General features: G+C 39.6%; 1 protein-coding gene across 1 annotated transcript in view; it reads right to left on the reverse strand.

Moving 5' to 3' along the window:
* The window catches only part of rpl15 (ribosomal protein L15), a 133,591-nt gene that overhangs the window by 115,878 nt on the left and 2,417 nt on the right, over positions 1-15,296 (reverse strand). The gene's annotated exons all lie outside the window — the stretch shown is intronic.

Raw genomic sequence — 15,296 nt, forward strand, 5'->3', positions numbered from 1 at the left:
TCCAAAGGTAGTTCTTGTAAAGGAAGATGTATTTTCTCCAAGCACTTAATTAGTAACATCACACACACACACACACACACACACACACAAAGACAATTATCTAATCAATTAAATGTGCACAAAATCATGGCAATCGCTTCAGGTAAAGTCCAGAATTGGGCAACCATCAGGACTGGGGTAAAATGTGATCTCTGATTTTGAGCGTAGCATTATTATTATTTGTGTCAGACGGGCTGATTTTGCGTACTTCTACCTCCAGGGATTTTCAGCAGAATCTAAGAAGTCGTCTTTTGAGATCCGTAACTGAGGGTGTTTTTAACAGAAAAGGGAATGTTGGTATAGTATTTCTAATAAAGTGTTGGGTGAGGATATTTAGTGTGTGATTCTTTTTTTTTTTTTTTTTTTTTTTTTTTGGTGCTGGAGCTGCTTGCCATTGCAGATAATATAGTTGCTTGAATACGGGGGTTGCTACGGTGCTGTAGTACCATGAAATGCTGGCTTCTTAATGGTGCTATAATGAACTGAAATGACTTTAAAAAGAGTCCCACTTTACCTAACATTCAACCAAAATGGGGCAGTTATTAAAAAATACTTTAACTAATTAAATCTAATTTCATTAGATGGGTTTTTTTCCTGTTTCATTTTGTTTCAATTTCAAATTCTGAGTTTGCCCACAACAATGATGCCAGGCCTTGAAGGACTCAAGGTAATTATGCTTGATAGTCAGACTTGATGGGCTCCTGCAAATACCAAACCAGACATTAAGCTTATTCGTCCCACTTTACCTGATGTCACACTTCTGCTTAATTCGTCTTGCCTAAATTTCTACTAAACGCTCATAATGACTGATCTTTTGGCTGCCTTCATGGCGCACAGAGAGCTCTTCTACACCACTGAAGCTGTTAGCTCGCTGTCTCCCCGCAGACACCACACCAGGCAAGTTAATGGGCTGCCAGTGACTCAGAGAGCTGCGGAGAGACATGCAAAGGAACAGGCGAACCAAGCAAGCAGTGGTTTCGCTTAATTACAGCTTTGCCCTGGCAGGCATGCCGGAGTGCTCTTGTTAGATGTGAATTTCTGTCAATATGCTTTAGTGTCATCCAGGTGCTTGAAAAGCTCTGTTTATGCTGTATCTTTTATATAGTTATTGATGGAAATTGTTGGAGCAACTTGTTTTCTATAGAAGCTGGGGGGGGGCATTTGGACGAATACCTCAGGCATCTACATATACATATCTACAGCATGCAATAATTTATATAATAAACATATTGCTGTACAATTAAATTCTTCTCTTTGATTATCCTAACTTAGAAGGCTGGGGTCACAAGTGCTGGGTTTCCCAAAATCAATGGCCTTTTATCTTTGAGAAGGTTGTGGTCAAACAACTTAGGGATATTCTAATGATATGTTAATGTCATCCGGTGTGTCTGATCTCATCTCTGTTTAATGCAGTAAATCATCACATCTGATTAATATATTATAGCAATGCACGATTGGGTGAGCATATCAGGTACGGCATTAGAGTAGTTGATGACTATTGGAGATTTTGTGCCTTAGTCTTCTCCATTATCCCGTGGTGTCCCACAGGGTTTAATTTTGGGGCCACTACTGTTTTCTTTGCTCCCATTTTGGATTAATTATTTAAAAGTTTTTCTATTGATAATATATATATATATTTTGCAGATGATTTACTTTTTATTTAAATCTAGTGAGGCACATGGTTTAATGGTTGAATCAGTTTGATTGTTGCTCTTGTTTAGGTTACCCCTACGATTAAACCTCTTAAAAACACACGATAGGTTAACTGGCCATGGTAAATGTGTGTCTATATGATTCTGGCTAGACTTTGTAAATACTGCAACCCTGTCCAGAAAGATGTGATATTCCACTGATATTCCTGCAGCTTACATAAGAACCAGCATTATCACCAAACAAGCCATATTGAGTCCTATAGCCTAGTTTTCTTCCGTGTGAAGTTTATGCCCCACCATCATCTTGTCATGCTCTTTGAATGATCATATAGCTGCTTTGTTTGATACCTACCTATCAGTTTTGCCAAGCAAGTTGGGCTTTCATTCATCCGCTCCATTTCTGGAAAGTCTATAAATGTTTTTTATGATGCAATATAGTAAACGACCTGTCAGCTTTTCTGGTGCTCTAATACTTCACATGTTTACAGCCATCAGCGTGTTTTCCTTTATGCTTTCTAGAGGCTGTATTTCTTCAGCCGCTCAGAAGCAAGACATTTGTCCGTGTTCAAGCATCTTCTTTACTTGCTTTTGACTTTGTTGCCCTTCTTCTTTTTATTCCCCAAGCAAACAAAGAGGTGTGATGGTTCTCTGTATGAGTATGATGTGGTGCAAAAACACCAAAGCCATAATGGAGCACAGTGTGGAACTACCATTATGGTTATGAATATACTTTATTAAATACAGGGTCGGGAGGGTGACTTTTAAAATGTACTAAATGTACTAAAATATTCCAGAGGGTTGCTAAATTAATCAGATTGTTTTACTTTGAATTACTGTTTTTTTAAAGCCTTATATTTAACTACAGACAAAAGAAAAACTTTACTTATGAATTCACATAAAACCATCCTGTGTGTCTCATGAAACAAATCCCCGGTCTACTACATTATATATATACCACTGTTTCTGTAAAACAAAACCACCAAAATTCTCAAGCAAAGGAAGAAATCTTATATTTATTAGAAATGCACAGTCAGGCTCCTATATATGTGACTGATCTACTGCACCCTCATTTATCAGTGGGTTCCCTTGGGTCAAATAAGTGGAATTTACTGTCTGTTCCACATTGGTAGTGTCATAGGTAGTGTGTCTGCTGCACAGTCTGGGATTGTGGCTTTGAGCCCCACACAAATCCCCTGTCTACTACATTATATATACCATTGTCACTGGAACAAAACCTTTTACATAAAGTTAAATGTAAATTATTGTAAAAAGTGTAATGATTGAAATCCATGCGTTCTGGCTGGAACAAACCGCTTAAACCAGCATGAATTTTATATCTATCTGAAGTGGAAGTGTAAAGAGCAGCTACCTTTTTTTTAGATTACATAAGAAACTAGAAAACGGCAGAGTTGAATATTTCAGAAGGTTTCATTATGTCAGCATGCTAAGATTGAGCTTACAAGGTATTGTAATTACCACTGTTAGTTTTAGTACTGTAAGGTTTTGTTTAGAGTCAGGGGCGCCTTATTGGGGGAAAGTTGGGACGATTTTACTGGCCTGTGACTGAAAGTGGGGTCCTAAAAATGTTTTAGATTTTTGTTTCTGTTCAACTTTCACACGTTCATTAAATATATTTTTTCTTTTTTCTTTGTTTGGCAAAAAGTAATCATCCAGAGCCTCTGTACTGCCTGATTGCCCTCCCCCCTTCTATTTATATGAAAGGGTGCAATCTACCCTCTGTTAGCAGAGAAGAGTTGTACTGCATGTAAAAGAAAACCCTGGTTACCAGAAATGCAAAAGAAAAAATAAGACAGGACAGAGAAAGACAAGGACGACAGTATGTCACACAGTGTTTCAAGAAAAAAGGTGGGTGTGGTCAGTCAGAGGTGGAAATGAACCTGTTAGCTAAGTCAATAGTGAAATAGGCTAACGTTAGTTATTTAGATGATTTCTTCAAAAACATCTGACAATTAATCAACACAGGCAAAGTTTTCCTATTCCCTGCCTCTGCCATGTGCCTAGGCAGGCAGAAGCAATTTCAATCTCCCCATCCCTATATCACAGCCCTTCTCTCAATTCAAGAAGGAGTTGAGCAGCACTGTGTTGAACTACTTGTCAGTCGTCAGGCATAATTGCACAAATACTTGTTATAATTAAACGAAAAAAGAACATTTAAATTCGTTACAATCAAAAAGTAAACACGGTAATTACCCTGCTCTACCCTACCATCATACTGGTCTATGTTGTTTTTTGCTTGTCTAGTGTTGCTACTGTCTGCTGCTGGTTTAGCCTGTCACCCCCAAGATGCCAGTGCTGGTTGTCCAGCGTAACTGTATCCAGCATATGCTGGTTTTGCTGGTTATCAGCCAAGTATTTTTGATTGATTTTGGTAAGATATACACATGGTGCCATCTGCGATTTAGGATTAGTGAGTGTCAATTTGACAGCTTTCTGTATCATTGTATGTTGTCACCTTTTCAGGCTTTTTTATTATCATTATTTTTTTTTTTTTACTGTTGTCAAAGATTACTAGTGAAGTGTGCAGTGTAGTAATTTACCACAGTTATGTGTTTGTTTAGAGTATTTTGACAGAATTGTTATGTTATGTTTGTTATTGCTGAACACACTGTGTCATCATCTAACTATTCTGTTTGTACTGTACACCATGGTTTTCACCTCAAAGTCTGAAGCTAAAACACTACAGTGAAAAGCATTGTAATTTAATGCAGCTGATGTAGCTGTTGGCTTTAAAGCACACACATCTTTGCATCACTATAAAGGAATAAATGCAGTTCATCGAGGGACAACAATAGTCTACTCCTGTAATTAAGCCAGTGTTTAGACACTTTCAGTTTTATTTTTGCTGACAGCAAGTCTTTCATGTCAGATCAATTACCATTTGAATCTCTTCCAAACAGTGGGGCCCTAGGGAATCGGGCACCGCTATGGGAATAACTGTAATGTGCTTTGTGGCCTGCTTCCTGCCTGTGCTGGTCAATTAGCTCAATGCCGCTTACACTGTATTAACATCTGAATCTGTTGCTGCAGACTTCAACAAGTGTAGATCCACTTACACTTAGCATCATTTAGCATTAACTTAGCATTAACATCCAAACCCATCCCTTTACTTGCACTCACTGTCCACTCTGTGAGCTCCAACTTATAGCCCCACTCTACCCCTTTCATCATTGGTCTACCATAGACCACAAGGCCCAAACAGTCACAGAATTCAGTCTAAAGTAGTAGTAGTTGTAATGCGATGGTAAGACTCTCAAGTAAAACTAATGAGATATTAGATAATCCTTTGGTGGTGGACCATTACACAGCATTGCCTCTGACAAAGCAGTAAGTGTGTTTAATACCATGGTAAATAGTATAGTATAGACTATAGTGTCTCATAGTTTAACAGTCCTAGAAGACACAGAGCTGATTTAGGCACATATTGATAGTATAGCACTATGAATATAACTTTGGTGGATCTGCATGACATCTCTTGTGAGAACTGCGGAACACTGTGAAACCCAAGTCATGTTTGTGTAAAATCCTGTAACATTACTCCACCACGTCAGTCCACATGCTTCTTTAGTTTCTTCAGTGCCAGTCTCTCAGCTTGTCAAATAATGCATGATCATAGCTGTCCACAAGGAGGCGCAAATAACACAATCTGTATTGTTTTTTTTTTTTACAGTGGAGTAGAAAATAGTTATACTCCCCGACTGTAGGGGGAGCCCTGGAGCAAATAAATAAATAAAAAACAATTATTGCATACTGCTGCTTTAATTCTAAAGGATGGAGAGAGTTTGGAAAATGGTTATGTGAAAATGAATTATGCCATAATATCACACAAACATCAGGGAACAAAAGGGGAACCAAATAAAGTACATGGTAAATGTAGGATATGGGCCCCTTATGGGCCTTTTGAGTACAGTATTAGAGTACTATCCACACTAGACCTAGTGTTTCTGTGGCGTGTTCTGTATTGAGCTTATTGCTGGACTAGAAGTGCCGCTGTCATTTCATCTACACTTTAAACATGACTTTGTTGACATATTATGAGAGAGAGACCAGCTTCCTTACTCTTGTCAGAGACACATAATTCCTTTTCAAAATCCCCTGAATAAAGACCCAGAATGATGAATAGCGTCTTAATAAAAAATTAAGTCTACAGTTTGATGGATGAGGTCCACATTGGGGTCAGTGACAGTGTGCTTGAACAACTATTGTCCATTCTTTGTGATTTCACCCAGAAGATCAAAGCTCAGGGCCGTGTCAAAAGCATTCTGGGATGGTTTTAGTCAGGGCAACATGGCCTTCAGATTAGCCCAGTTCTTTCTCTCTCTCTTTACTCCATTTCTGCCCCATCTATCCTCAATGTGCAGCGTCAGCCAGGCCTGATGAGCCTATTTATCTGCATGCTGCAAACTGCTGAGATCACGCTCACTTTCCACAGCGCCGCTGTAATTTGTCATTTCTAGGTTTTGTTTGCTACCAGTCGCGGTGCCTTGCCTGCTCTTGGACGCAGAAGCACAAAAGGGTCACAAGGTCCCAGATGGACTGCAGCTGGAGTGACTGACAGTAATATTTGTGAACACAAAGTGCTGCATTCACTGGCCCCTGCTGATGTAAGAAAGCACTGAAATGAATGTTAAGAGCCTGTTAGCATTTAGTTGAAAGCACAGAGCCGGTTCTGGATGTGGCTGGCCAGGAACATCTCAAGCATGTGCATGAGCAAATGTTAGTGTCATGCCATAATTATTGTCATATATATATATATATATATATATATATATATATATATATATATATATATATTCATATAATGTGATGCAATGGTTATTTGTATTTTATATATATTTTATTATAAATATTATTGTGTGTTTACATAAGTATGTGAAGAAATACATTTGATTATGGTTTTTGCTGCATGTAAAACAAGCCAGTGCAAATAAGAATTTTTCATTACATTCAGATAATAATAAAATGTCTCCTATTCAACTTACAAACACAATTATAGCACCAGTTGAACGTTTTGCATCAATAGAATGTCCCTGCTTGTTTGAATGACCAAAAATATGCATAAAAAAGTTTTTTCTAGATCTGGCCAACAATCTGGTTTTAAGATGGCGCCGCAGAGGTGCCAGCTCCTGCTCATTTCTGAGTTTTCTTAACTTTTTTCCTATTTGTTACATTTTGCATCTGAGTGTCTTGCTCTCCCATTTGCTGCTGTGACACTGTGAATTTCCCCACTGTGGGACTAATAAAGGATTATCTTATCTTAATTGGAGATGAATGACCTTGGTCAGACAGGTAACCGAGGACCAAATATTCACTATGAATAAGACCCAGAATTACTCTGTGTAGATGGGTTAAATTTACAGAACGACAATGATCAATGCAGCACTCCATCAGTCAGGTAGAATGACCAGACAGAAGCCATTCTTTACTGAAAGACACATGACACCCTGCCAGGAGTTTGCCAAAAGGCACCCAAGCGACCATGAGAAGTAAAACCCTCTGGTCTGATGAAACAAAGAACTATTTGGCCACAGTTTCCAACAAGGTGTTTGTGGAAGAAACCAGACACTGAGCACCACCTCATTAAAACCACCCCTACTGTCAAATACGGTGGCGGCGGCAGCATCATGCTGTGGGGTTGTAGTCAGGGTAAAGGGAAAGATGGATGAAGAAAAATGAAGAGTCATCAAAGGTTACATTTGAAAAAGATAACAACCCAAAGGATATCATGGAGAGAAAAAAGGGTGGCTTTGGGAAAATTGTGAAGGTCCTGGAGTGACCAAGACAAAGAATCTGGAGATGAATCCTATATATAGATTATATAGATTATATATAAAAAAAATGGTTGTGTACCGATTCTCCCCATCAAACCTGGTTAAGCTTGACTGATTCTGCCAAGAAACATTGGAGAAAAAGATGCTTCAAACCTGTAAGATCAGCTCCAAGAAGACTTGAGACTATTACGGCTGCCAAAAAGGTTCTAACCAAGTTTTTATTTCTAATAAATGTACAAAACACTGCAAAAATCTGGTTTCTCCTTGTCATTCTGGAAAATTGAGGATAAACTATTGAAGAATAATAGTGCAACTGTCTGGTTCTTCCACACTCAAGGTTTCATTGCTGTTTGGCTGACCTCATAAATCTCTTAAATTAACCTAGGATTTTTTTCAGGAGTATACATGGATACATTAAATCCTTTTATTCTAGCACTCCCTCAGACCAAATGCTTCAGACATAGCCATTGCATTGGAGACCAGTGCCAAGGACATAGCTTGATGAGATGCATCTGTCCCAGGAAAGGGGAAGAAGTCCAAGTCAGTTCAACACAGGCCCTTCAAAGCTTGCTCTGACAGTTTTGTATTTGTAGAGATTATAAATGAGCAGCTTTGGAGCTGTAGTCTGCACTCTCTTTCGGTTCATTCCAGTTCTGATGGAAACCCTCACAGTGCTGAAGCATTTAATTAGCGTAAAGAGAGGGCCTTCATATCATTTGTAGCCTGGATGGCTTCCAATACAACTGCTTGCTGACCTTCTGCGGCGTTTAATTAAACAAACCTGCTGCTTTGCCAGGAGCCATTGACACTTAGCGTTAATTATGTAGCAGATATGCACTGTGTTTTAGGTGCCAGCAGCTCAGTAGTTGAAGGAGCAGCTTTCTTTGATTTCCATACCTGTGAAAGATGCCAGTGAGCTACCCTCACCCCATACTCACCCTAAACTTTGAGGTACTAGCACTGGGAGTAAATAATGGTATAGTGATTTTGGCATAAACTTTGAATTTAGTTAAAATAACATAACATCATAACATAACATAATATTATGTTTTCTTACTTTATTTTATAAAGCAGTCATGCATGGTCATTCATCCAGAATTGACTACATACATAATTTGCACTGTTCAAGCCTGTTATGTATGCATTAAATGTTTTATGGAAATGGAAAATAAAAATTATGGCGTACCACAGGGCTCTGTTCTTGGACCACTTTTATTCTCATTCTACCATGGGATTTATGCACTTATATATCAAATCTACCCATACACAACAATAGAAGCTGATGATAGTACTACTGTACTTTAAAAAAGATGGTGAATCTTTATTTAGTGATTTTGTACATTAAGTAAGTTGTTAAAACTAAAGAATAAAGTAAAAACTGACATTCTGCTTACTCACAGTGAACAAAAAAAGTAAGGAAAGTACTGAGCAGATTAAAAAATCTGGCACAAAGGTGACACATACAAGTATTAGACCCTGGGTTGACATTTAATTCTACATTTTTATCAATGTAAGTTATAGAATGGCAAAGAGGTCAAATCTTTTCCTGAAACATAAAAAAAGATAAAAGAGAAAAGATAAAAAGGATAAACATGATATATGTTGTGTTGATATATAAAATAATTACTTGTGGCCATGTGACATTAACATTTCAAAGCCCAGACTGTAACACTCAGGTTTCTGCACAGACAGGATGATGATGTGTGGTACCAAGCCGTGCTCTAGTCACACTTGTCATTTTGTTGTGAAGTGGCCTTTTGTTCTCTGTGGACAGATTTGTTTCTATGGCAATACACTGTCTTTGTTAGCAGCCAGTGAGAAGTAGCCTTTGCCATGTGTGTAAGTGAAAGCATTACAAGCTATGTGTGACTCAGCGGTTATGCTTTGGGTAAAAGTGCCCCTTAAATCCTGAGTGTTGCATTATTGAACAAGAAGAATGTAATTCCGCTTTTAAAGTACCCTTAAACCATTTAAAAACATCTCACAACTAAATGAGGTCTCAGCTTCAGTTAGACAGATTTCCAAAGAACATTTCTCTAAAAACATCTCAGAACAAGAGGAGCCCACAACTTCAGTTAGACACAGATTTACACTGATTTTTGCATAGCTCTGATTGAGCTAAACAGTCCATTTCATTGGAACCATGCAGCAAATTTGTTAAGTGATTTTAACAAAAAAACATTTTACAAGAAACAGCCTTCAGCCTATAGCAAGATCACATCTAGCTTAATGCTAATGAACACAAATGAACAGAAAAGTGGTTGGACAGTGAGCAAATAATAACAAGCTTAACTCAAGTTTGCAGCTGACCATATGGACAAAGAAAATGTCTTCCGTAGGAAGGTTTTGCAGTCAGATAAGAAAAAATGATGATCAGATGTATGTTTGGAAGAGTAAAGACAAGGCATTCAACCCCAAGAATACTGCATCAACTGTTAGTTGCATATGCATAGTTGTGGTAGCATCAACTTTTAAACATGGTGGTGGTAGCATTATATATGGGGCTGGTTTGCTGCCAATGGAGCTGGTATACGGCACAAAGTGGGTGGGATAATGACAAAAGAGGAATAATACTTGGTTTAGGAATAGACATCCCAAGGTCCTGACCTCAACCTTATGAAATATATGTGGACTTAAGGTTCATGCAAGTGAACCAACCCCTTTATTTGATGAAGAAGAGTGGTCTATATCAAATATCATCATTATAAATTATATTAGTAATTCATCTTGCTTTTCATTTTCAAAGTTACAACCTTTTATATAAATGTAAAAATATATAAAATAGTAAAAACAATTGCTTTTGGTATATTATAACTAGAATGCTGAACATCTGTCCAACTGAATTATTAAAATATGCAAAGTTGTCTTGAATGTCATGTCATATTTCATAGTGTAATCTTCAGAATGCTCTAGTTCCCTGAAAAGAGTTTTAAGATGTTTGTATAATTATCTAATTATTTTACATAAGATAATTGTAGAAAAGGCTTCTGAAAGCAAGATAATGTACCATATTTATGCAAATATAGTTTAGTTACAGTGTATCACAAAAGTGAGTACACCCCTCACATTTCTGCAGATATTTAAGTATATCTTTTCATGGGACAACACTGACAAAATGACACTTTGACACAATGAAAAGTGAGTACACCCCTTAGTGAAAGTTCCTGAAGTGTCAATATTTTGTGTGGCTACCATTATTTTCCAGAACTGCCTTAACTCCCCTGGGCATGGAGTTTACCAGAGCTTCACAGGTTGCCACTGGAATGCTTTTCCAGTCCTCCATGTCAACATCACGGAGCTGGTGGATATTCAAGACTTTGCACTCCTCCACCTTCCGCTTGAGGATGCCCCAAAGATGTTCTATTGGATTTAGGTCTGGGGACATGCTTGGCCAGTCCATCGCCTTTACCCTCAGCCTCTTCAATAAAGCAGTGGTCGTCTTAGAGGTGTGTTTGGGGTCATTATCATGCTGGAACACTGCCCTGCGACCCAGTTTCCGGAGGGAGGGGATCATGCTCTGCTTCAGTATTTCACAGTACATATTGGAGTTCATGTGTTCAATGAAATGTAGCTCCCCAACACCTGCTGCACTTATGTAGCCCCAGACCATGGCATTCCCACCACCATGCTTGACTGTAGGCATGAGGTCTGAAGTCTTGTGTACAGACTTCAGAAGAGGCTTCCTTGTGGGGTGACAGCCATGCAGACCAATTTGATGTAGTGTGCGGCGTATGGTCTGAGCACTGACAGGCTGACCCCTCCACCTCTTCAATCTCTGCAGCAATGCTGACAGCACTTCTGCACCTATCTTTCAAAGACAGCATTTGGATGTGACGCTGAGCACGTGCACTTAGTTTCTTTGGACAACCAACGCGAGGTCTGTTCTGAGTGGACCCTGCTCTTTTAAAACGCTGGATGATCTTGGCCACTGTGCTGCAGCTCAGTTTCAGGGTGTTGGCAATCTTCTTGTAGCCTTGGCCATCTTCATGTAGCACAACAATTCGCCTTTTAAGATCCTCAGAGAGTTCTTTGCCATGAGGTGCCATGTTGGAACTTTCAGTGACCAGTATGAGAGAGTGTGAGAGCTGTACTACAAAATTGAACACACCTGCTCCCTATGCACACCTGAGACCTAGTAGTGTAAGGAAAATGACAAACAGTGCTCAATTTGGACATTTAGGGGTGTAGTCTCTTAGGGGTGTACTCACTTTTGTTGCCGGTGGTTTAGACATTAATGGCTGTATTTTGAGTTATTTTAAGGGAAGAATAAAATTACACTGTTATATAAGCTGCACACAGACTACTTTTCATTGTGTCAAAGTGTCATTTTGTCAGTGTTGTCCCATGAAAAGATATACTTAAATATCTGCAGAAATGTGAGGGGTGTACTCACTTTTGTGATACACTGTAATTAAAAAAACAAGATCTTTTCAAAAGGGGAACTGATATGAATATGAATATCTGCATATATATGGATTGAACTGTCCATTATCTCAGCTCTACTGACCATATAGAAGCACTTCTTTCTTTCTTAGTTCTATGCATACTTTTACTTTCATACAAGCCTCTTTGCACCCTGTTTTCAGTATAGGTCAGGACCCCACAGGACCACCACAGAGCAGATATTATTTGGGTGGGGGGTCGTTCTCAGCACTGCAGCGACACTGGCATGATGGTGCTGGATTAGTAGTGTGTCTTGTGCTGATACATGTGGATCAGGCACAGCAGTGCTGCTGTATGCTGAGAAACAGATGGACTACAGTCTGTAATTATAGATCTACAGAGTGCAGAATGTTATAAGTGGAGCTGATGTAATAGGCCAAATTCATTCCAAAGCAGGGGGTGGTATATATATTTATACATACTTACATGCAAAATAGGAATAATAGAGGTGTCATGTTGAGTTAAGGTCTGGCTTCATGTGGATGTTTCTATTGATGTAAAGTGCAGCTCAGGCAATAGCAGTTTCCTAAGAAAACAGACAGTGCTGTGCTCTCTCCTTGTGTCAGCTGTTGTTTACTGTTTCACAGCACAAAGTCCTTCTGACATTCAGGCGCCTGAAAGAAAAGATCGCCTGCAACCAGGAGCACGGCACTAGTCCTGCTCCCACCAGGCAGGTTAGGCCTGAGCTGCGCCTTCAGCCTGTTTAACATGCTCCGATGAGGAGCAAAGGCTTATTCGACTGTCTTATCATATCACTCGTGGCCCAGTGGGTCTCCAGTGGCCTCAGAGTTCGAGCACTAGAACGGCTTTGTGCTTTCAGCTTTATTGGAAGCTGTTCTCAAGCTTTAGGTACTCCAAGTTACTTTCTTGTTGTTTTATGAGTAAGGTGTCTGAGTATCTTCTTCTGGTGCGTCTTTCCACTGCAACTTGTCCACCTTGTTCTTGTTGAGGTAAGCACTTTGCTGTATGATTTATTACTGTTAGTTTCTGCAACGAAAATGCCACCGTTCTCGCCAACCTGCCAACACACACGCACACACACATAGAGGTGACAGCTTGGTTTTTCGTGCTCTTTGCGCCTTGGTTATGCAACACCTCTGAAGTGGATGTAGGCTTTCAGTGTTCCCTTTGTGCAACGCTGCCTGCCTCTCCACTCTCAAACTGCTGTAACAGCAGCGGCAATCACTCACCCTACGTTGAGCAGCGCTGCTGCAGCCAAAATCGGTCTGAGCTCGGCCTGATAAATAACTCCAGTTTAATGGATGATTGCACTCGAAGTCATATTTTTAACCAAGCCATGGAAAAACGGTCCTTATTTTGCACATTACATGGACCAGTGACCTATATATCTGCAGTCTTTACAGTGTCTAGTCATAAAACAACACCCATTCCTTCAGCTGATGTTATGATAGTGATAGTAGGGAGTGCTGTCTGACACATCTGTCCAGAATCTTCTATAAGTGCTCAACTGGGTTGATATTTTGTGACTGTGAAGGCCAATGTGTAAAATTTACATTCTTTTTATTCTTCTCATTAAACCATTCAAATCAGTGACCTCTTGTTCCTTGTGAATAGTGGCTTTGATCACTCTTATTAGGATGGAAATGCTTTTTCACAAGATAAAGAAGAGCAATCAGAATGAATTTGACCCTGTTTACACCTGGATAAAGCCAAGCCACCTATAAGTGTAAGTGTAAACGAACCCAGGGCACGTTTAAAACACAAAAACCAGATCGCTCAAACCACTTCAGGAGGGGGGCTGAGATGCATTTGAGCCCCATGTAATAGTAGTTTAGGACTATGTTCAGACTACCAGACAAAATCCAATTTTTGCCATTTAGATAGAATCGTGATGGATCTCTGCTATCCAGTGTCTACAAAGAAGAGGATGGGTTCCTCTGGAGGTTTCTTCCTCTCAATCTGAGGGAGTTTTTCCTTGCCACTGTCGTCACTAGCTTTCTCAAAAAGAAGCTTGGACCTGGATCTATGTGAAGCTGCTTTGTGACAACATTCATTGTAAAAGAAAGAAAGAAAGAAAGAAATCAAATTCGTACTGAATTTTTCATAGTGTGGACATCCAAAAAAACCCCACATGAAATCCGATATTAGGAGGTGGTTAGAAACGAGACTACAATCTGACATTGGTTAGATTTTTTACCACAGCAACCCATGCAGATAGGTTTGTGATGTCTGGACACGCACATTCGATCTGATCACTTACAAATAAAAAATGTGGACAGTCATCTCACCAGATCTGATTTGAGATACGTCTGTGATTTGTTTGCAGTCTGAACACAGCCTTAGACTCAAAACCGAAACTCTTCCCCATGCAGTGCGTGGCTAGGCAAGTGGTCAATGTTTGTGAGGAAGATAACCATTTAGGATGACGGCATGTAAAATTGCAAATTTTGTGGCTGCAACCTTTTTTAGTACAGCACCGTTACAGATAAACAACCTGTCTTATCAGAATACACTTCAGATACTAGTCAAATGAACTGACCAGGTGTAAACAGGGCCTTCATGTGTAACACCTCCGGTTAGTCAGTCCGAACTGCTGTGTGGAACGATACAAATTTCCTTGTTGCGCAGCAATTATTACTGGTGCTTCAGTTGTACTGGGATGGGTTTTGTTTGCGGAATGTGTATTGGAGAGGCCCATCCTCATGGCACAACATTGTAGGGGTCCAGCAAACTGGTCTCTAGGTGTACTACATATGCACTCACCCACTTGCTGTGAATATGGCAAAGGATGACACTTCTTACCACATCTCTGTGGAGCAAAGTCTGTGGCTTTCACACTACGAAACGGTCATGCTCTGCAGTTCTACAACAATCTCCCTCTGTGTGTGGTTGTGGACAAACTGTCCTTGCTGACCGTATCTCCTGCGGAACAGCTGCTCTGTTGCCTTTCTTACTTATCACACTAATCCACAAGCATCACAGTCAGTGAATGTGTGCTTTTGACCACAATGTCCAGCCTTGTTTACCGATATTTCCTATAGATGTTAATTACACAAGTTAACATTTCTATTGAAACACTGTCTGGTTGTGCTCCTGCCATCTGTGCCCTTAATAATAAGCCTTTGTTCAAAGCCACTTATGCTTTTTTTTTTTTGACAGGCAGCTCAATTTTTTTCAGCACATCTGATGTGAGTAGGGCAACAACATTCCATATTGGATGCAAGACAAATTTGTACAGGCATGTTGACATATAACAGCTTAGAGACAGAGTGTTGGTTTATGGGATTATGGCTAGTCCTGGACTGCACAACACTTTGAAGGGATTGAAAGGAGAACAGAAATGAAAGTGTAGTCCGTAACTAGGCTTTATCCCCGTCTGGGAAACCGGCCCAGAGAGTTGCAGCTTTTAACA

This window comes from Salminus brasiliensis, chromosome 3, assembly GCF_030463535.1.
Source record: "Salminus brasiliensis chromosome 3, fSalBra1.hap2, whole genome shotgun sequence".
NCBI lineage: Eukaryota > Metazoa > Chordata > Actinopteri > Characiformes > Bryconidae > Salminus > Salminus brasiliensis.